The 22826-nt window shown below is 44.7% G+C and overlaps 1 protein-coding gene across 2 annotated transcripts in view; it reads right to left on the bottom strand.

Moving 5' to 3' along the window:
- Nucleotides 1-344: 344 nt before the first annotated feature.
- Nucleotides 345-22826, bottom strand: part of LOC111862676 (protein sprouty) — a 314018-nt gene continuing 291536 nt past the window's right edge. The window contains exons 1-3 of one of the 2 annotated variants that reach the window (XR_004512818.1): nucleotides 16434-16521; nucleotides 16289-16360; nucleotides 345-378 (exon numbers count right to left, since the gene is read on the bottom strand). The gene's annotated coding sequence lies outside the window, so the exon portion shown is untranslated. Of the gene's footprint in view, nucleotides 379-16288; nucleotides 16361-16433; nucleotides 16522-22826 lie in introns of those variants that run through there. The other variant, XR_004512817.1, reaches the window with a different exon arrangement.

Raw genomic sequence — 22826 nt, 5'->3', positions numbered from 1 at the left:
CTCTTGTTGCGCCCCCACCTCCGCGTTTTGCACCCTATGCGGCTGCCACACTTGCCTACCCCTAGCAGCGTTCTTAGGGCCTCTCAAGAATATTCTCCGGCAATGATCAGAAAGTCGTGCTGGTTCATCCACCCAATCTCTGATATCGACTAAATATTTTTAGACTTCTCGCGTGACTAATCGAGGCTATTTCGAATCGACCTGAGGCCGGAAAACAGCTCGAAAATAATTATGTTCTTAAAAAACTGTGATTATTCCCACTAACTGGGCAAACCCATTAAATATGCATTAAACAATATTACTTACTTACTTACAGAGCTGAGCCCTTTTTGAGAAGTAAAATCTGCAGCTACTCAAGAATTTCCCAGCATGGCAGGTCTGGAAAATAAAGATTTCCGTCAATTATTAATATAAGATTACATGAACTGCCTAGCTCGCTAACTAATTTTATGGATCACAGTTTTTCGCTTAGTGGGGGGTGGAGTCCAACTGGATCCACTCGGCATGGCGGACACTGATTGGCCTATTGTAGCCTGCCACGGGTGATTATGATGATAGAGAATTTGTTGGAATGAAGATTGGCACGGGAAACCGAAGTACTCAAAGAAAACCCGCCCCAGCGTCACTTTCTCCACCACAAATCCCACTTGACCAGACCCGGGAAAGAACCCGGGCCGGCGCGGTAACAAGCCAGCGACTAACAGCTTGAGCTATGACGCAGCCCTGGATATCAGTTCTTCTTGTGAGCTATAGTTGTTCAGTTAGTCAAGAAATTTTCATTTTATGGAAATCGAAGGTTGATTACTCTGCTGGAAAATTACAGACTGGCGACCTCACATGAAGGACTTGGCTGCATGCAGCCAGTTAGTCAGACAGTTAGTTAGCTCGTTAGTTAGTTGATCTCTTTATTCAATTATTGATAATTCGAATCTTATAGCTGGAGAAATCGAATATATTTCCCTTTCATATTTTAGATGTGTAATGTCACTGAGCCGGTCACGGTAGCCGAGCGGTCTAAGCCATGCACTGTCTTCGCTCGTTCGGAAGCCGGGATCGCGGATTAGAATCCCACTCAGGGCATGGATGTTCAGTGTTTGTGTATGTGAGTGAGTTTTTCTGTGTTTGTGTACAGGTAGAGGCCTTGCGACGAGCTGATCACCCGCCTAAGGAGTCCTACCGAATGTCTATGATCTAGTAAACCGTAGTGAACCGGAGAGTTTCATGGAGGTAGGCCAAGGTCCAAATTGGGGCTGTAGCGCCAAAGGGGTTGGGGGGTGGGGGGGATGACACTGATGGGCCGATCACAGCAGCCGCGCGGTCTAAGGCATGAACTGCCTTCGCTCGCTCGGACACTGGGATCGTGGCTTCGAATCCCACTCAAGATATGGATATTTGGTATGGGTATGCGTTTATTCTGTGTGTGTGTTATCCTGTGTTTAGGTAGAGGCCTTGCGACGGGCTGATCACTCGCCCAACGAGTCCTGCCGTTTGTGAGAAATCATTACGGAACTCAATAAGTGGCGTGGGCCCTGAATGGGCTGGAAGAGCCACTGATGTTAATGGCGTATAAAATATCCCTGTAAAATAGCTCAAGTTCCTCAAAATATTAAGTCTTAATTATTTACGTTTTGTTTGCTATAACCTGTCATCGTCCACACGATATATTATGGAATAAGCGTTATATAAGTAGTAAGTCACATTAACCTTCATTATCTAATCCACTCAGCTTTCTTTAATTATCTGCAGGAAGTGCAAGGGTCACGATGGGTTGTATAGAGGCCATAGCTAGTGTTTAATAAATCTATGGAGGTCATGTTAACATTTATTTTAAAGCTGAAAACCAAGTGACCGAATCTCATCTTGAGATGAAGACTGCAAACTCGAACTAATAACTTTTCAGTGAAGTGCTGTAAACTGTTTTCAACTTTACAAACAAAATATTGCAGTAGTCTGAATCCAGTTGTTTCCTTGGGAATCCCCTCAGTCTAACAATAATAATAATAATAATAATAATAATAACACATGAAACGTAATAAAGTGAGCCTATATATGAAAAGAGATTTATTTATTTTTTTAATTCGTGGGGATATATGAGAAGGAGCGCACTTGGTAAGACCACCACCAATGGGCTCACTGTAGCAACCCTAGACGACAGTGAGCATGGAGCACTCGATCGGTGGAAAAGCATTGGCAAGGGAAGCCGAAATACCAGGAGGGCACCTGCCCCTGGCCTGGGATCGAACCAAGATAGCCGGAGTGGGAAGCCGGCGAATAACCGCTTCAGGACTGACAAGGCTTCTAAACAGAGAGACAAGACATAAATTGGAATGGCGCCCAGAGAAGTCTGCCATTGACAGGTGAGGAGGAAAACGGCCCTAAAATAGACAAAGTAACAGAAGACTGCTGAGGATTACGCATCTACACTCATTGCCGGATGTAAATGAGGCTTATCAAACCAAGTAAGGTGAGATTGGCGGGTATGTAGCAAGCATGGGAGAGAAGAGAAATTAGGATAAAATTTTGGTGGGAAAACACGAACACTTGGAAGGTCTATGCTTAGATGGTAAGATAAATGAGCAGTATAGAAATAGAGTGGGAGTTTGTGTGCGGGATTCATCTGGCTCAGAATAGGGAAGAAAGACGGATTCTTGTGAAGAGATGAGCCTTGGGGTCTCATAAAATGCTGGGAATTCCTTGACTGGCTGAACTGCAATTAACTCCTAAAAAGGGACACCGCTTCATGGAGTTAATTAGCAGCAAGAGGCCTGAGAAAGCTGGAGAGCGGGTGCTCTTCACCTGATAACATCAGAATGTCAAACCAAGAACAAAGAACAGGGAAGAGCATGTAGAACAAATTGATGAAGCAATAAATGTATACAGAGTTTCGGACGAAAACCCTCAAGGCAAGGAACTACTTGGGAGAAGTGCAGTAGATGAAACTTTGTCTGGTTAAATATTTGTGACAATGGTCGGTTCCTTGTAAGACTTTTGTATTGGACTTCGAAAGCTGGATCCATTTTTAACATCGTCGGTAGATGCAGATGGGTGGTCAGCTTCAAGCCTTAGCCGCCTTACCCCCCTGAAAGAGACAAAACAAACCCCGGAGGTGGTCTGGACGATGTGGAATATAGAAAAATCACTCGCCCCTACCGGGAATCGAACCCCAGCAGTCCAGCCCATAACCCGTCGCTATACCGATTGAGCTATCCCGGCTCCTTCGGGAAGATATAAAACTTAACAGAAATCAAGGTAGGTCCCAGCTTCTACACTATTGGCGTACATAATTCTGAAACTTCGCCGTCTTACCTCTTAACTGGTCACGTATTACAGAACCGAGATTCTTGTCTATTGAAATGTTAATCCTATTAAATGCATTCCTTCGCGGATGGACATCCCCCCACAGAGCCCCGAGTAAACTACGGTCTTATTCTAGTGACGTCACATCCGCTGTTCACGTGACCGGAAGTCTCGCGGAGTGCGTGACGTGTACGTGCTGCGTGAGCCTCTCTTATGAGCATATTCTTACGACCTTAATAAGGCCGTACGGCCCTAATAACAGACATACTACTTTGCAGCCTAGCCTGCACGCACAAATGAACTTTGTGTTGCCTGTTAGGGGAGCCCGTCTTGACACATCTGCGGGAGGAATCCATACGCCAGACTGTCACGTCTCTGGTACGGATCTTGTGCTCGTACTGGCCTTCAGCTTGCAGACGAGCAAGTTGATTCAGGTGGCGATGATTCTGACTTGAGATTTTTCGTGGTTTTTCTCAGCCCCTCCAGGTAAATTCTGGCGTAGTAAATTAGGCTTCAACAGCTTCCTTCCACATCCTTTCCAATTCACTATTCAGTATCGTGCATTCATTTGAAGCTAAACAGAGCGAGTTATGGACAGGTTATTACGTAAGCTGCAAATAGATATAGTAGCTTGCAGCCTAAGCTGAGCATCGAGCAGAACCTTCCCTCTTACGTTTCTTGATGGATCAGGTAAGTTAATTCCCGCATCGGACAAAATTTCCTTCTCTGCTTCCACTCCTTTATGTTTTTCTTCTTCTTCTTCTTCTTCGCCCTTCAGGTTTACAGTTCTGTCAGCATCAGTGGCGGTTTTCCTTAAATTCTGTAGTTCATTTAATGACGCACTCAGAAACACACTAAGTAGGGTCATGTAGTAAATGGATGTAGTAAATAACAAACCGGAAAGGATATAGAAGGAAAAGGTCGTGGCCTAATTTAAGATACTCTCCCCGAATTTGTATGCAGGAACTGAAGAAAACATGAAGCACTTCATTCGGCATTGTCGGTGTCCCAGCCGAAATTCAAACCGGGTACCTCCCGAACAGAAATCAGGCGTGTTGCAGGTTGAGCAGAGTTGCTCGAAATGAGACGTAAGAATGTTATGATATTGTTACGTGTATACCCGTTGCTAGGCAACGGCTCGGTAAACACATCCTCGCAAAGCGTACGAATGCAACAGAAGGATGTCCATTGCTTGGTAACGGACCAGTAAACACGCCTCCTTAAAATAAAGGATGTTTTCTGCGTGGTCCGTGTCGAGGTGTTACAAAGGGACACAGAAGAGACGGGTTCGAATACCTCCATCATGACCCTGCGAGTCGTAGGAGGCGACGAAAAGGGAAGTCTCAAATCTGAGACAGTAAAATATGGTCTCGAGTCCCAGGGGACTCAGACCCGAGAAAGACTGCACTGGCAAGGGTCAGGAGCATATACCAAAGGCAGACCCGTCCTCTCGTCAGAGAGGGCGCCCCACAAAAACAAGACCGTAAATACCAAACAGTAATAAATATCTGGTCATGAGCCACAGATGGGGCTCGACACCAAGACTTACTGTCTGACTGACCGTCAGTCGCAATGTGACTTGGACTTGGCGATGGAGTAGTGAGAGAAGTAGTGGAAGCGGAGTAGTCGAGTCGGAAGGGCCGAGCTTCGAGACGCCAGGCTGCCGGGATATGAGCGTGGAATTCAATGGAGTTGAGCCTTCGGAATTAGAAGTCACAGAATAAGGGCAAGAAAGGAATTATTCTGTGACAGGAAGACTTCATGTGTGATCTGAAATTACAATGAGAATGTGATAAATCCGTTGCCAGGATACGACTAGTGAAGACTGGGGATCGTAGTGCGTGTGCAACGGTGAACTGAAAAGCCTGTAGAGTAGCGATAGCGCTGTGGTACTTGTAGTCCCGAGTTGTATGAATAAGGCGAAATAAATCCAATCATCCAATCCAAAAACCCATCTTGTAAGTTACCCCTACATGTGACAATCTTATCCAGCTTTCTGAGACAATTTGTTGTACATTATCCTCTTAACTGACACATGGCGGTTAGCGCCCTGCAAGAAAAGATACAGATATTATCACTAATTAGTAAATCCAGACTCTAAAACCTAAAGAATATGGTGTCATACAATTGTCTTTAATTTGCACCGGATTGTTTTCAGTTATAATTGAATTCATTTTCGATAAAAGAAAACATGTGACATGCTCATTTTCTATGAGTAGTATTTCCCGCTGTGGCGTCGACTGTTGACCGCTTTATGCTTAAAACGTCTATGAAGTAACGAAACCGAGATAAACATAGACTACTTACGAAATATGAAAACCGTGAATAGTGGCCTATCAAGCGGACCAGAAACGGAGAGACAAATGAATGTAAATGCAGTTGCTACCCTCAGCCTATCTCTGCAGGGGATTCCCAACTGTCTCTCTTGTGAGCCTATACCAGTATTGCAGGCCTAATTTGCTCACGTATTTCTGTTGTTTTTTATTTTTTTTGCTGTTCCGCTTCGTTTTCTTTGTCTGTTTCTCCACTTGTCCATGATTCACTACCGAATTTGACAGCTGCTAAATCAATATTTGTGTGGTGGAACCTCAAATATGTACACCTGGACATTAGTCTTCCACCTCATGATTTGAGGTTCTCACGGTGGAGATGTGACGCGGTGTAGTCTGGTTGAGTGTTTTCGACGTTCTTCAGGGTACAAGGGTTCTTCCGAAACATCAGTAACGACCTGCCAGACTACACGGTGTCAGACCCAAGAAAAGAGTAATTTTTATTAATATTCCAGTTTCTGCAGATTATTATATATTTCCCCTACTAACACAAAACCCATATTCATACAATCTGGTAAAGTATTTCGTGTTGTTTACTTTCTTGTTTATTTAATGACAATTTGCCAGCCATTTAGGTTGTATTGGTAGGGTTCACTGTGGGAGGAAGTGCTCGTGGCCTGTGTGAAGATGCTGCTCCAGTCGTGATGAAGATCGAACGGTTAGTAGCCGGCTTCTCATCTTGGAGGGACGAGTTCAATTCCAGATGAGTCCATGTGGTATTTTTCATTGATGAATTGATACTGGGGCAGGGTTCCCTCCGAATACTCCTGTTTTCCCATGCCAATTATAATTTCGCCAGGGTCTCTGTCTTACCCAAACGCAAATATCAAGTAAGTACTATCCTAGCATACACCTGAAAGAAATTTAAAGAATAGTGGGGAAAATCAGTCAGTTCGGGCAGATTTTGATCGGAATTCGAGCGGGCAACTTACATCAGCAAAGAAATCGGACTAGTACGAAAACAATTGTTATTTATGTGGCTCTGAATCAAGAATAGTAACATGTGGACTATGAAACGTGAATTGAAAAGGGCATGGAACATCCCACAAAGCATTTTCCTGGAGTGACCAAGGGAAACTCAGAAGGTACCAGCGATTTCAAATTCGAGAGCCTAGCCTTCAACTTCTTATATACTAAGCACAGGAAGCGTGAACAACTGCGCAGCGATATCCGGTATGCCATTATTTCAGAATATTATAATTCATCATCGTGATTAAGGGGCACGCGGTAGCATAGTTGGTTGAGGCACTATGCTACAAGCTGGAAAGTCACGGGTTCAAATCCCGATGAAGCCATTGGATTTTTTTCAATTTACCTAATCCTTCCGGCCGCACTATGGCCCTGGGGTCGACTCAGCCTCTAACAGAAATGAGTACCAGGAATATTCTTGGGGGTAAAGGGCGGCCAGCGCGTAAGGCTGACAACCTTGCCGCCATCTGTGAGCTGATTGACTAGATCAGTGATTCTCAACCTTTGTCAGACCGCGGCCCGGTAATTTTTTTTTCGATAAGAAGAGGGTCCAGTATAATTGACGTTAGGGCCCGGTACTGGGCCGTGGCCCAGCGGTTGAAAAACACTGGTCTAGATAATGTGGGACCCTCAACATCTATGGGCCTCCACGGCCTGTTACAGGGATACCTTTACTTACTTTAGTTTTTACATTGTGATTAAGGAAGTCAGCCAGTGGACTCAATCTTGTAATCAGCTTGCATACGAACAGATACGGTCGTCCGGCTTCATGAGCAGTTAGAAGTTCTAGCTCAGAGCACCGAAATTGCTGTCCCAATATTAGCTAAATATATTTGAAACTTCGTTTGAACTAATGAAAATCTTTCCACTTCGCACGTAAGTATAAATGACTGCAGAGCTGTTTTGAATAAGCAAATGTAACTTATCTTGTCCCAATAAAAACAATGACAGGCCGTATTCCGTGCAAGGCACCGCCTACACTGTTTAATAAGTTTGTTTAGCTGAAAGCATCCCGAAGGTAAATATATGTAAAACTGTGATTCAAAATATTCCAACAATAGGAGTCCTGTTCAAAAGTTGTTACAATTGCCGATCTGGCTGACAGACTCTCTGCATTTTATGGAACCCACCACTTCACCCTAACCTGAGTCACTTCAATCCATTCCCAGGCTTCATATCTTGTTCCTCCCACACCCCTTCGAATATTACAGGCGCACTGCGCTCATATCTTCTAATCAAAATTCTATATATACTTCTAATTTACCGCGTGCATGCTACATGTCCCACAGTCGTATGCTTCTTCATTTAATTGGAAGAAGATTCGTCCTACAAATTATAAAGCCTACCGTTAAAAACCCCTAGGCTACAAGCCGGAAGGTCGTGGGTTCGAGTCCCATGAGGTGGATTTTTTCAATTGACCTAATCCTTCCAGCCGCACTATGGTCCTGGGGTCCACTCAGCCTCTAACAGAAATGAGTACCAGGAATCTTCCTGGGGAGTAAAAGCGGCCGGAGCGTGAGGCTGACAACCTTACCGCGCCATCTGTTTACCGAGTGTCTAGAAAATGTGGGAGCCTCAACGTCTCACAACTCTACGGGCCTTCATGGCCTGTTACAGGGATAGCTTCACCTTTTACCGTTAAAAAACTCTAATTAATTCATGTCTCCTTCGTCAAAATGTATACTTCTTGCTGTCATGGAGAAAATTAGGTAACGATGACCTTCATAATCTAAAGTCCTCACGTAATATTGTTAAGCTGATGCGATGCGATAGGCATATGCTGTCTTTGGGGATTTTACCTCCAACTGCATCGCTTGTCCTCAGACAAACCTCTCGCTCCTTATTTCCCACACTTGACATCAATACTCGTAAATCTGGTTAGGTTTATTCTGCGAGATGGCAGCGAGGCCAGTTCACGGATTTCTCGTTTCGTCGAAAGTTTTATATTTGCTTTAATAGCAGACTGTTCTCTCTAGAGCACCATACACGCATCTGTTGGCACAACCGCCTTCTTTATTGCTGCGCGACGTTTCCACATGACAAGTGCAACAGCCTTGCGATACGAATAACAGGAAACAGATTCAGTGGCGTGTTTCAGTGGTGATGGGAACGGGATAGCTCAGCCAGTATAGTGACCACACTGTAGCCAGGCGTCCAAGCAGGGGGCAAGGTATATCCTCTTCCCTACGCTGATATTGGCTCCAGGGACCACTCACACTTTTGACCAACGGATACAAGGAACTCCCTCCGCGAACATAAAGCGACCAAGGTGTGAAGCTCTCCTCTCTCTGCTTACTTACTTACTCGCGGAGCTGAGCCCTTCTTGAGGAACCGCCAATTCTGCAGCTATTCAAGAATTCCCAAGCATTTTATGGAACCCGAAAGTTCATTACTGTGTTCACAAGAGCCATCCACTGGTCCCTATCCTGAGCTAGATCAATTCAATCCATACCATCCCATCCTATCTCTCTAAGATCCATTTTAATATTATCTTCCCAGTGGTCTCTTCCCTTCTGGCTTTCCCATCAATATCCTATATGCATTCCTATTCTCTCTACTGTTAAAGTTAAAATGGTGAGACCTACACCTCCAACCCAAACATCTTCATTGTGTAGTGCATTATTAAAGCGAAAGGATAATTTTACCTGGTTTACCGCCTGGACGACCGAGGGGTCGGAGTTCGATTCCCGGTAGGATCAAGAATTTTCAATTCTCCTTGCCGTCCAAACCGGCTCTGGGGCTCACCCAGCCTCCTATCCAATGGGCACCTGGGGCTCTTTCTCTGGGGGTAAAGCAGCAAGGGGCGTGAAGCTGACCACTCACCTCCAGCTGGTGCCGAAATCAAGAAACTGTGGATCTATACATCCACTCCCACATCAGTTTTCGTGGCGTAGTAATTAATTAGCTAAGCATAGAGACAGATTTACCTTACCGTGGTGATACAAAACTTGCATGCCTCTACTGCCTACTGGTTTTGTGAAGGGGAGGGGCTTGCAAGCAAAGAACGAAACACTTTCTTTGAAAGTGTGTAATTGTATGAGAAGTGCCAATAATGAACCAAACGGCAGAAGCAGCACACACTTCGAGAGTTTCAACGTGTACAGAACAGATTTCTTGTCTGTACTGAAATGTATCAGTTTATGCACTTAGGAACTAGCCCACTAGACCTTCAGGTTAACGAGACTAGGTGGCTGTGCTTTGCTTGTGGTCTGTAATGTACTACCTGGGTGGCCTGTATTACCTTGCGACGCCAATTCTTAAAGTCAGACAGGTCTCGGTTGATTGTGTTAGTAATCTTGCATTGTCACGTGTTATGCGACTTCGCCTCAAGGGGACAGAAAGAGAATTCAGGAAGTGCCTGATCTTAGTGGGAAAGTGAGGTTGCTCCTGGGCCTGAGACATAATTCATGGAAGTGTAGAGAGGGAATGACGTGGCATGACGAATTCTATACCTCGGCAGATTCACACTCCGGTCGACTTTACTTTTGGTGTAAGAACTTCCGGCAGGCATATCTGGATGGGCCTCAGAGCCGGTTTGCACCTCGTGACGAACAGAGATTTCCTCTCCATGCAAGAAATGGGTAGATCACAGTGGCCGTGCGGCCTAGGGCATGAACTGTCTTCGACCGCTCAAACACTTGGATCGTGGGCTCGAATCCCACTCTAGGCATGGATGCCTATGCGTGTGTTGTTCTGTTTATAGGTAGCGGCCTTGCGACGGGCTGATCCCCGTCCAAGGAGTCCTACCAACTGTGTAAATGATCAAGAAACTGGATGAGCGGTCAAGGCCAACAAAGGGATGTAGGGCCATAGGGAAATGGGATTCAATCGAATGCCAATAACTTTACAGCCCCGAGCCATATCTGTAAAATGTCTTTCCCCTGTGCTTAATTAATTAAGCATCACGCCATGAAACCATATGGGGGAGTGAAGGTACAGCTCTACCATTCTTGACCTCGGCAATAGATGCAGCTAAGTAGTCAGCTTCATGCTTCGGCCGCTTTACCCCCGAGGAAACAGCTCCCGGTACCCATTAGATATGAGGTTCAGTGGTTCTCAGAGCCGGCCTGGAAGCAATGCAGAAGAGAAAAATCTCTTACTGGAAATCGAATCCCGGGTGTCCAGCCTGTAGTCCATCACTATACCAACTGAGCTAACCCGACTACTCCGAGTCGTACTATCTAGGGGAAAATTTATTCAGAAATAAATAATGTTATGTAAGATTTGAGGTTTTCACGGCGGTGACTATGAAGAATGCGGTCTTCTGGGATGTGGCTCCATGAAGATCCGTGTTGAATAACCGCCTGAGCTCGTGCAATAATAATAATAAAAATAATAGTTTCTTTCACCAGGTTTCTGTAACGTGGAACTGCAGAATCAGCAGTAGCTCACATACATCATCCTAATAAGGGACGGCCTATGTAAACCCTGTCCATTGTACTTGGCCGAACGTGGGTAAATTTTCCCGGTAAGAGAGAAAGACCGACCGCCTCTGTGGTCCAGTGGTCAGAGTTCCTGGCTACAGATTCAGAGGTCCTGGGTTCGATTCCTGGCTACCAGATTTTCTGATAAGTAGTGGGTCTGGATCGGGGTTCACTCAGCCTCGTGAGGATAATTGAGAAGCTACTTGAATGGAAAAGTAGCGGCTCCGGTCTAGAAAACCGAGATTAACGGCCGTGAGGATCCGTTGCGCTGACCACGCGACACCCTCTCTCAGCAAAAGTTGGCACTAACTTCTCCGACACGCTGCGGTCGCTCCGTCGGTATAGTTCGCTTGCGGACTACAGGCCACGGAGTTTAGAAGATGGAAAGACCAACCATGACGGAAGAGGTGATATTCGATCCGGAGGTTACGGGCGCAGGGCTCAATTTCTATTTTTAACTTATGGTACGGGAGAAATCTGTCCCTTGAGCTGGACAGAAAAGAAAGGACGCAACACTCAAATTTATGTCTTCCGTCTTAAGTTCTTAATTTAATGATGCTGTGAGTATAAATGTTATGAAGCGTCGAATATTTATGTCGAGATCCTCAGCCTGCAACATGCATCACCCCGCCCCCCGGCACACTGCCTACAAATTCATCACGTCTATAGATCTGTCTCTTAATTCACATAACGATGCTTTGGAAACTGGTTGTGCTGTATGACGTCGGACAGGAGAATGGCTGTGAATGATGAAACTGAAAGCATGTCGATAGCCTTCACAGAATCTTCTTAAGGCTTTGGGGAAAATTTTAAACAATCGCAATTACTTCAGCATTTCACTGGCCCAACAATGGAAACTTCGTGTTTCCCCTTCTCGGTACAACCTCCCTGCGACAGACTCTGAAGGGACCTGAGAATTCTTCCTCTTCACATTCATATCCCTTTAAGCACAATTCTTGTGAACACAGGGATAATTCGGCCGCAACTGCCTAAACCCCCGAGGAACCGCCATTATATTCCAGGCAGGAGCAAGAGATTTTGTCCCTGCTTCTCAGCGCGCAGAGCGCCTATGCGGTCCACCTGTGGGTTCCTTACTCTGGGTTAAACTGCAGGGGGATAAAGGTTATAAACCATCTCCATTTTGCAAGGTTAAAAATGTGTGGAGCCGGTCACGGTAGCCGAGCGGTCTAAGGCTTGTACTGTCTTCGCTCGCTTGGAAACCGGGATCGTGGGTTTGAATCCCACTCAGGGCATGAATGTTTAGTTTGTGTGTGTGCGTTTTTCTGTGTTTGTGTACAGGTAGAGGCCTTGCGACGAGCTGATCACCCGCCCAAGGTGTCCTACCGTACGTGTAAGATCTAGAAAAACCGAAGTGAACGGAAAAGTTCATGGAGGTAGGCCTAGGCCCACTGGGGCTGTGTGCGAAGGAAAAAAAAATGCGTGGAACCAAAATTTCACTTTCCCATAAGTCTTCATGGTGTGGTTCTAAAGTTAACCAAAAGAGAGCGTTACAGTATGAGAAACTACGAATGGCGCTACGTATAGTGGCGCTGACAAAAAAGCGATCTGGAGATATTCAGCATCCCAGAACATAAAAAAATTACGGTTTTGGAATGCCGTGTTTTTCTTTTGTACGTACGCGCCCCTCACTAGCACCAACAGTGCTGGGAGGGTTTTGTTCATATTGTGTACAAAAGGGTCTAACCAACATTCGGCGTTGCCCTGTAAATGTCCTACACAGTCCCAAATTTAAGTACCCTTTAGACGGGCCCGTAAAACCAAGTGGCGATTTTCTCGAAGATTTTCTAAAGGTGTTTACCAACTTTCATAATATTTGTGGATAACGTTACTTAATTTCTTACCTATGGAGCTGAGCCCTTCTTGAGGAGCCGCCAATTCTGCAGCTACTCAAGAATTTCCCAGCATTTTATGGAACCCGAAGGTTCATTAATCTGTTCACAAGAGCCCTCCACTTGTCCCTATCCTGAGCCAGATCAATCCAATCCATACCATCCCATCCTATCTCTCAAACATCCGTTTTAATATTGTCCACCCACCGACGACTTGGTCGTCCAAGTCGTCTCTTTCCTTCTGACTTTCCCACCAATATCCTATATGCATTCATCTCCTCCACATTCGTACTACATGCCCTGCCCACCTCATCCTCCTTGTCTTGATCGTTCTAATTACATTTAGCGAAGAGTTCAAGTTATTAAATTCCTCATCATGCAGTTTTCTCCAGCCTCCTGTCACTTCATCTCTCTTCGGTCCAAATATTCTCCTCAACACCCTCAGTCTATGTTCCTCCCTTAATGTCAGAGACCAAGTTTCACACCATACAGAACCACAAGCAAAATTATAGTTTTGTATATTCTAATTTTTCCTTACATAAATACCCATAAGTAACAATATATTTTCAGGAAAATAACGGAGCGTGCACTAGGAGCCCAAATGATTACCCAATGCGTACGTTCTGAAATAACCTACCGAACAACATTCGATTTCGTTTCTAACGTAACATTGTCAAGGTCAAGCTTACGTGAAGTGTCTGAAATGTCTTTTCTCCGACTTTTGTCATTTATGTAAGTTGATAGGATATACATATAACACTCTTACTAAGAGAAGCGTCTGGCTACGGACTGGACAACAGAGGCATCAGATTTCAAGTCCCGGTAGGGTCAAGAATTTTCTCTTCTCTACGTGGTTCAGACCGGCACTGGAGTGCACCCAGCGTCCTATCCAATAGGTACCAGCAGCTCTTTCCTCGGGGGCAAAGCGGACGAGGCGTGAAGCTGACCACTCTCCTCTAACTAGTGCCGAGGTCAGGCAAATATAGATCTATATATCCACTCTCACATACGTCTTCATGGCTTAGGGCTTAATTAGTTAAGCACAGGAACAAATTTACCTTTACTCTTAGTAAACGCTACACATTCCAAGTTTTATTTCTTGTTTTCTCTGTGTTTTTCTTCTTTTCTTTCCTTCCCTCTGTTTCGTCCCCTTTATTTCTCTTCGCCTTTCGTTGTTTGTCCCCTCAGCATCCTGTCCAACGCTTCGAAGTGCTCTTCTCACCCCGGGCGCAGTTCGACAGAGGCCGGACTGGCCCACTGAATGACTTGCTTCGTGTTGTGATGGGTAATGACCTGGCTTCCGAAACAGACAAGAACTGGGCGCACCTTTCTTGTTGCTCCACGGACTGAGGGCCGCGAGCGCTGTATGACGTCACAAAGGGACGCCGCCGCCGGTGACCCGATGTATTTTTGGCGTCCTCCCGGTCCCGCTCACTTCCCGACGCCATCACTCTCAACTGGCAGACGCTCCGCGCTCAGATATTTTTAAGAGTGCACCTTCCTCCCGCCGAACCTTCCTGGTGCTATCCTCACCTGCCTAATCGATCCTTCATTCACTTTAACATGACTTTCTCGCTTGCAAGCTCACGCCTGGAACCGATCCTATGCCACTTAAGTCTATGTCAACAATTACAAAGCCACTTCTTTCAAACTCATTTGACATCGTTGGATATGACGTTCTCAGAGAGGCTACTGGGTTAAAACGCCTTGTAGTTCGGGGGACATGTTGCCTCCATCTTCAGGGTTGAAGAACAAGAACCAGCAGAAGAAAGTGGCAGGTTAACTCGTTTCTAGCTTAGCTTACTTTTCAAGCCTGAAGATGGAAGAAATATGTTCCTCCGAAACATCGCTGTTTCTCCAAACAGAACGGCGTTATATCCCAGAAGGCCGTAGTCTTTACTCTCCACCAATATTTTGCGTGTATTTGTTGTTTGTCTCATTGGTACTACGTACACACGCACAGCCCATCATGAAGCCCAGCAGTAAGTCTGCGGCTTGCCATGCGCGTGGCGTCTTCATTCAAGTCAGTTGCTTGTTATTCATTCATTTCGTCTCTCGCATATCCGGGCAGTTTCCTTAGCACTTAATGTTCCGAGTAGGAGATAACATCTCACAAGCAGACAAAACAATACGCATAATAAAAGCCTCTTATATGGGCAGGCTGATACGTTTTAAGCTTTAGTGACTTTTAAAAAGAGCTTCTGGACTCATTTGACTTATCTCATAATTCTGCCTGCTACTGATGTTAACATGAGGCAATTCCAACTTATTTGTAACTCTTCTCACTAAATTGTATTTCCTTTCATGTTCCTAAATAGGTCTGTACTTACTTTTGTCTCGCTTCACTTGTACACTAAGCTCCTTACGGACCTGCATAAGAATTCTGGTCTTGTTCTTTAAAACGTTTATATATTCTGTGAAATACAAAGTTCTCACGGCGGAAACTATGAAAAATACTCTCTCCTGTGATGTGACGCCGTGTGTCTGGTAGATATTTAAATATATTTCATAGGAAGATTGAACTCTCTTACCCTGAAGATGGAGGCAGTCCTTTCTTCCGAAACCTGGTAAATATCTACAGGACAGCACAACCCAGAAGATCCTAATCTTCATGCATACTTTCTGTTAAAAATAATAATGAAATCTAATTTAGTCAAAGTAAATTACGTAGTTATTAACCGGTTAACAGTCCTATTGTGTATTAGTAATGTACCGGGTTCGAATCTAAGACTGGTAGCTAACTACTTTGACCGAAAATTTTCTTGAATTTTCTCAGTTATTCCAGGCAAATGCTCACACAAAGTACTTTAAAAGAGGTCGCAACTTCTTGCAATCATCAACCCGTTAGACGCCAAATATTCTAAGAAGCCGAATAAGTGTCGTCAAACAAGTACAGTCAGTTTGCGATTAATCATAATGATGGAAGGGGAAAATAAGGAAGGTAATTAAATAAACAAGAAGTTATTGGAAGGACTAATTGCCTACTTGCATTTGATACGATATGGAACGCTCAGAAAACAACGCCTCCAACAATTATTCTTTGCCGCGCGAACGTGTTTACCAAGCCGTTGCCTAGCAACGAAAAGAAGGATATACTTTACCTAGCCGTAACCTAGAAAACGATAGGTGGATATACGTACGGACACGCTAACTGATGGGAGGGATTCATGAAGTATACTGCTGAGATGGGCATAGGTGCCATGACATACATGCCAAGTTTCATAAAGATTAGTTCAGGCGTTCGAAATTTAATAGGAGGATTCACAGGCATACAGAGAGCGCGGAGATCGCATAAGCCTACTTTATTTGTTTTTTTTTTTCAAAATAAGGAAAGTAGACCAAAAATACGTCCTCCAAAATCCTGGAAATACCCGCTGTCCAAACTGCATTCAATCCTGAAAATCAATTTTGTACTTACCGGTCCTGCCACTTGCCACTGAACAGCGAGCGAGATGCCTTTACAGTAGAAGAAATCACCTCTGGTTCGGTGCTGGAATGAAAAGAGATAGAATAATAAAACAGAAAGTTAAAACAGGGTGAAATTTTTAAATTTAAATACAAACCGTTATAAATCTTCACTGATGAATGCTAATGAAACAGATGTACAGGAAAAACTTATATCACTGTGGGAAAGAACAGACATCAACAGAGGCATTCCACGAAGTCGTAGAGTTAATCCAGAAGCGCCTAACCGAGACACTGCTGCGTAGTAATTCCAGCGCATCTCGTGCCTTCTCGCTTACATACGCCTAGTCTGCATCACATCGAAATTAAAAGTGATGACAATGAAGCGGACAATTGTTTTCGTGCCACGACGGATCAGTCGGTAAAGCGACTAGGCTAGTGCTAAACAATCTTGGAATTTTTGTTATTATTATTATTATTAAACTGCAAACGGGGATAAGATCTAAAAGTTTGTGACGACGGTACATCAGCACAAATATTATGTTTCTGGACATTATCCATCGTCTTGTCTTTATCTAAAAACCTTCCTTTTTATTTTTCATAACACAACGTTTCGGAGACTGGATTCTGTCTCCGTCTTCAGGTAAAACCTACTCAGTTGGGCCCAATCGATAGAGTTAGTCCGAAGACAGAGGCGTTGTGTTTTAAAAAATAAACAGGGCGGTTTTTAGATAAAGGCAATGGATGGATAATGGTAGCGTAGTTGGTTGAGGCACTATGCTACATGCCGGAAGGTCGCGGGATCGAATCCCGATGAGGTGGATTTTTTCAATTTACCTAATCCTTCCAAACCGAACTATGGCCCTGGATTCGACTCAGCCTCTAACAGAAATGAGTATCAGGAATCTTCCTTGAGGTAAAGGGCGGCTGGCGCGTAAGGCTGACAACCTTACCGCCATCTATGAGCCGATTGTAGAGAAAATGTGGGAGCCTCGACGTCTCACATTCCTATGGGCCTTCACGGCCTGTTACAGGGATAGCTTTATGTTCGTTCGGAACATGATAACCGAACGGATTTAAGTATGGAAATTGGACCTGGCAAATTCACTGCAGCCTCATCCGACATGTCCACAGAGCGAGTAATAAAATTATAAGAACGTATTTTTTTAGCATCCTAAACTTGAATAATTTTTTATACACAAGCTTAGGTATGTTCTACATGAGTTATATTAATTTCATCCAAATCTGGGCAGCTGTTCCAGTTATCAGCCTTTTAAGTTATCCTATTTGAACGCCAGCCGATACATTCATATGGTAGCCGGGTTCGAAACTGCGGCTCCAGTGCTCCTAAGATGGGAGGTAACCACAGCGCTGCGTGCTTTCTGGTAAAAGGACCTTTCTAGGTAATTTTATAATTACCCAACTCGTAAGTTCCTTCAGGATTACTGGATTTTTGGACTTTGTCCTTCGTTTGGTATTCTAAAAAATACAAAAGGACACAGCGTTTCGGAAATTGCATCTGTACGTCGCAGGCCCAACAGATTAAGTTTTCCCATACATCACCCGAGAATGGAAACAGATCCAATTTTCGAAACGCTGTGTTCTTTTGTGTTCTTTAGAATAGCATGCGATGGACCAATTAAAAAAAAAACAGAAATCCTGAGTGTTATACATCATCGTCAGAACCCATTAGAATCTACATGTAAGTCCCTTGTTATTACTGAACTCAGGGATCACCAACGCAGTCAACAAAGCACTCCACAGGAGTCTGTCATTCCACTGTTGCCTCTGTGCTTATGAAAACTTATGTGGAAATGGAGTTGTAGGTCAACATATTCTTAATCTCAGCACAAATGGATGTTCTTGGTCAGCGTCACCACAGCTGCCGTACCCACAGCCTCTGGTATGGGTACTTCGCGTAGGAGGCTCACTGGGTCCCAGAACCGGTCTGAACGCTTTGAAGAGAGGAATTTATGTGTGTGCCAGGAATCAAGTCCCAGTGCTCCAGTTGTTCAGCCCGTATCCTAATTACCAGGGCCCGGATTTTGATGATCTGTCATCTGTTTTTTCCTTGTATCCTATGCGATGTTCTTAAATATATAAATCTCGGATATGAGCTGCTGGTTACAGAAATGTAAATTTTATAGGTAATTTTTTGTCATTTTTTGACATTTTTAGGTTTAAGTTAATTGTTTTCATTTTGGGGGTAAATTTTTGGACTTTTAAGGGTATTTCTTGTCATTTTGGCCATTTTAGGGAATTTTTCTTCACGTGTTTTCTGAAATGTGAATAACATGGAAGCGAAGTGTTCTTTCTTTTCTCCTTTAGGCCATTTTTCTGTATTTTTTCGGTCATTTTATAGGTCATTTTTTAAATATTTTCAGGTCATCAAAATCCGGGCCCTGCTAGTTACTATACTGACTGTCTCCCATTGTTGCTCTAGGGTCCATTTTAACATTTTTCTCTTATAAACATAATTTAACGAAGCGGTCTCTTCTTTCCGATCGCCTGTGTTGTCTAGTGGTCAGAGTTCCTGGCTACAGATCCAGAGGTCCGGGTTAGATTCCCGGCCCTAACAGATTTTCTGAGAACTAGTGGGTGTGGAACGAGGTCCACTCAGCTTCGTGAGGATAACTGAGAAGCTATTTCAAGGAAATAGCGGCTCCGGTCTAGAAAACCGAGGTTAACGTCCGTGGGGATCCGTTGCGCCGACCACGTGACACCTTCTATGCAACTTTTGAATTGGCACTAACTTCGCCGGCAAGCTACCGTCGCTCGGTCGGTATAGTTCGCTTGCGGACTACAGGCCACGAAGTTTTTTGTCTCTGCTTTCCAGGATTTACACTATTTTCCCAATGCGTTCTACGTGTCACGCCCATCTTTTCTTCCCTTAATCACGCTAATAGTATTAGGTGAAAAGTGCTAACAGGGAGCTCCTTGTTACGCAATATTCCCCACCTATCTGCCATTTCCTCTCTTAGAACAAAATGGCCGTCTGTTGTCGAAGCCTTCAATCCCGGATCTTCCTGAGAGTGACAGAGTTCCACACTCCCGTAGAGCGACTGCCATTTGGAAGAGCTTTCAGAAACACAAATCATATGGAAAGAAAAAGTCTCGAACTCAGGTTTGTTGGCCAACTGCGCAGCGCGTCACGGAAAGAGTGGGACGCGAGACCACATGGTGCTTTCGGATGCTAAAAAAACAGGACAGTAACGTAAGAAAACTGTCGCTCGTTACATTACACCAGTAAACTGCTGCGTGTAGGCAGGCAGGGGCCCCCCGATCACGGTCGCCAAGTAGTTCCGCTCTCAGCCACGTTCCCTCCAACAATCACAGTTCACAGAATAAGTTCTGTGTTACCAAGGAAACGCATCACATACTGTCTGCATGCCACTCAGTCTTCCATCTGCTGAAGCAGGGCTCCACAGTTTCGCGACGAAAGGACGCCATGGCCGTCACCAAGTGAGTCCAGGAATGTTCTAACTGTGCCTTCCTACTGTCGGCTCTGACGACTGGTGTTCTCCTCAGTCCCTTCAGCCGAATACCGGGATAGTATTTTGAAATATACTTTGACAGCCTCCAGCAACATTCCTGTATTCCACCATTCATAATCATCGTATTCCATTGCATGGTAGACAAGTTCAGGAACACAGACTGAGGGTGTTTGAGAACAGGATTCTGAGGAGAATATTTGGACTGAAGAGAGATGAAGTGATGGGAGGTTAGAGAAAACTGCATAAAGAGGAGCTTCATAGCTTGTACTCTTCTCCAAGTATAATTAGAATGATCAAGTCAAGGAGGATGAGGTGAGCAAGGCATGTAGCACGAATGAGGAGAGGAGGAATGCATATAGGATATTGGTGGGAAAGCCGGAATTAAGCAGACCAAGACGTAGATGGGTGGATAGGATAGAGAGATAGGATGGGATATATTGGATTGATCTGGCTCAGGATAGGGACTAGTGGAGGGCTCTTGTGAACACGGTAATGAATCTTCGGGTTCCATAAAATGCTGGGAAGTTCTTGAGTGGCTGCACAATTGGTAGCTTCTAAAGAAGGGCTCAGCTCCATGTGTAAGTGAGTGACGGGGCCCACCTGAGTAGGTGTCTTCCTCCCTCACCTGGGGACGGAAACAGATCACGTTTCCGAAACGTCGTGCTTTCTAGTTTCTAGAATATCGGACGATGGAGAAAGTCCCAAAACCCAGTAATTCTGAGTGTCATACACCATCATCAGAACCCTTAAAATCTAATTAAACGAAGGCTATTTTTAAAACAAAAAAACAGAGCGAGCGCGTCAGAATTGTTACGTTATGAGTACGTCTCCTAACTTGTTTCTTCATGAAGAAGGTCACGGCAAATCTCATGCTGAAGAATGTGGCCGCGAGGAACTGCTGACGAGGCTCAGGTATAAACAGTTCAGACTGCTGTTGAGTAGGTGTGCTGCCCCATCAGTGATTTTGAGCGAATGGCAAGCGAGCCATCTGGGCCAGCAGGCAAGCAATGCAGGCAGCTAGCCAAGGCGACGGTGGGTAGGCAGGTAGACTGGACTCTTCAATGGCGGGGAAGTGGGGGAAGTATCCCTTTCACAAATTCCTTGAAGCGTTATTCGTTTATTATAATGGGGTTGGGTGCACATCCTGCAGGTGTAAAAGTTGTAAAACGCCCAATGCCATACTATTGCTTGGAATATTTCCGCTTCAAAGCGACAGCATGTTCGAATTTGTGAACGGACCGCTGAGAGCGTGTGTTGAGGAGAATACTTGGACCGAAGGGAGATGAAGTGACAGGAGGTTGGAGAAACTGCATAATGAGGAGCTTCATAGCATGTACTCTTCTCCAAGTATAATTAGAATGATCAAGTCCAGGAGGATGATGTGGTCAGGGCATGTAGCACGAATGGGGGAGACGAGGAACGGGTATAGGATATTGGTGGGAAAGCCAGAAGGAAAGAGACCACTGGGAAGACCAAGGCGTAAGTGGGTGTAGAATATTAGAATGGATCTGAGGTAGGATGGGATGGTATGGATTGAATAGATCTGGCTCAGGATAGGGACCAGTGAATGGCTCTTGGGAACACGGTAATGAACCTTCGGATGCCATAAAATGCTGGGAAATTCTTCAGTAGCTGCTGAATTGGCGGCTCCTCCAGAAGGGCTCAGCTCCATGAGTGAGTAAGTAAGTAAGTAAGTAAGTACCATTGCGAGTGTGGGGAGGCAGCAATGCAGGCAGAATGTGAGGTTTGAGATCCTCATGGCGGTCACTGGGAGTGACGCCGTACAGTCTAGTAGAAGCAAGTCGACGTTTCTGAAGAAACCAGCTACTTCCATCTTTTGGTCTTTATCGAAATGAAGGCTTATTTCTGGAAAAAAAAAACTGGCTGACTCCAAACAAAAAACAAACTCCGTGGTTTTAGTCTGCAAGAGAACTATACCGACCCAGCGACCTCCGCTTGTCGGCGAAGTTACTGCCAACTTTAGCGGATAGAGGGTGCCATCTTGAAGGCCCGTTTCTGAGGAACCTCTCGTCTCCATCTTCAGAATAGAAGTTTCCATCATGAAGACTGAGATATGTTCAGCAAGAAGTTGCTGCCTCCAATTTCAGGATGTAAGAACATGGAAGTAGCAGGTTCCTACGAAACGTCGGTGATAATTCGTCACATTGCGCTGCAACAAATCCCAGTACACAATGTTCTTCAAAAACGATATTCGTTGTGTAAAAAAAGCAAGTACACTGAACAGGATTGAATGCAACATTTACTCTAAGATTTTTCTTATTATTGTTCTGCACCTCCTCGACTTCCTTTTAAACTGTGGAAGGTTAGGTCGTCTGACCTCTTCCTATTCAGAACTGACTCTAAAACACCGAATGCCCAACCGGTAGGTTGGGTCCAATTGGTGGGATTCACTGCTATGATGGGTGTGACGTCACATATAGAAGATAAAGAACGCCCATTAATAATTACTATAATTCTAAAATAAGTATAATTGTAAAAAAAAACACAATTTCTGTAACGAAAATTTTGTTTTACTTTTCGTAAGGTTACAGGTTGCTTGGCCGATCACAGTGGCCGCGCGGTCTAAGGCATGAACTGTCTTCGCTCGCTCGAAGCTGGGATCGCGGGTTCGAATCCAATTCAAGATATGGATGTTTCTGTACGTCTATTCTGTGTTTGTGTTGTTCTATGTGTAGGTAGTAGCCTTGCGACGGACTGATCCCCCGTCCAAGGAGTTCTACCGACTGTGTATAGGAGTAAGAAACTGAAAAGGGGCCAAGGTTCGACAAACGACTGTAGAGCCATAGTTGCTTGACAAATGACGAGTGGGGGTCCATGCTGCAAAAGGTTAAGTACGAGTATCTGTGCTCTAGACCCCGGGTACAATTCACTGGACTGGGGAGGGGTCCATAGCAAAGTAACGGGCCAACAAAACGCATAAACATTTGGACATGTATGGATACCCCGTGGAGGGGTTCGAATCTGCGATCTCAATGTTCGTGCTGTGATTTGGGGTTAGCAATCCAGTGTACTGAATGAGACTCAGCTTGCTTTGCC

The sequence above is a fragment of the Cryptotermes secundus genome, unplaced genomic scaffold (genome assembly GCF_002891405.2).
Source record: "Cryptotermes secundus unplaced genomic scaffold, Csec_1.0 scaffold5, whole genome shotgun sequence".
Lineage (NCBI taxonomy): Eukaryota > Metazoa > Arthropoda > Insecta > Blattodea > Kalotermitidae > Cryptotermes > Cryptotermes secundus.
Note: the sequence above shows the minus strand (reverse complement) of the source record. Positions and strands in the feature narration are given on the sequence as shown.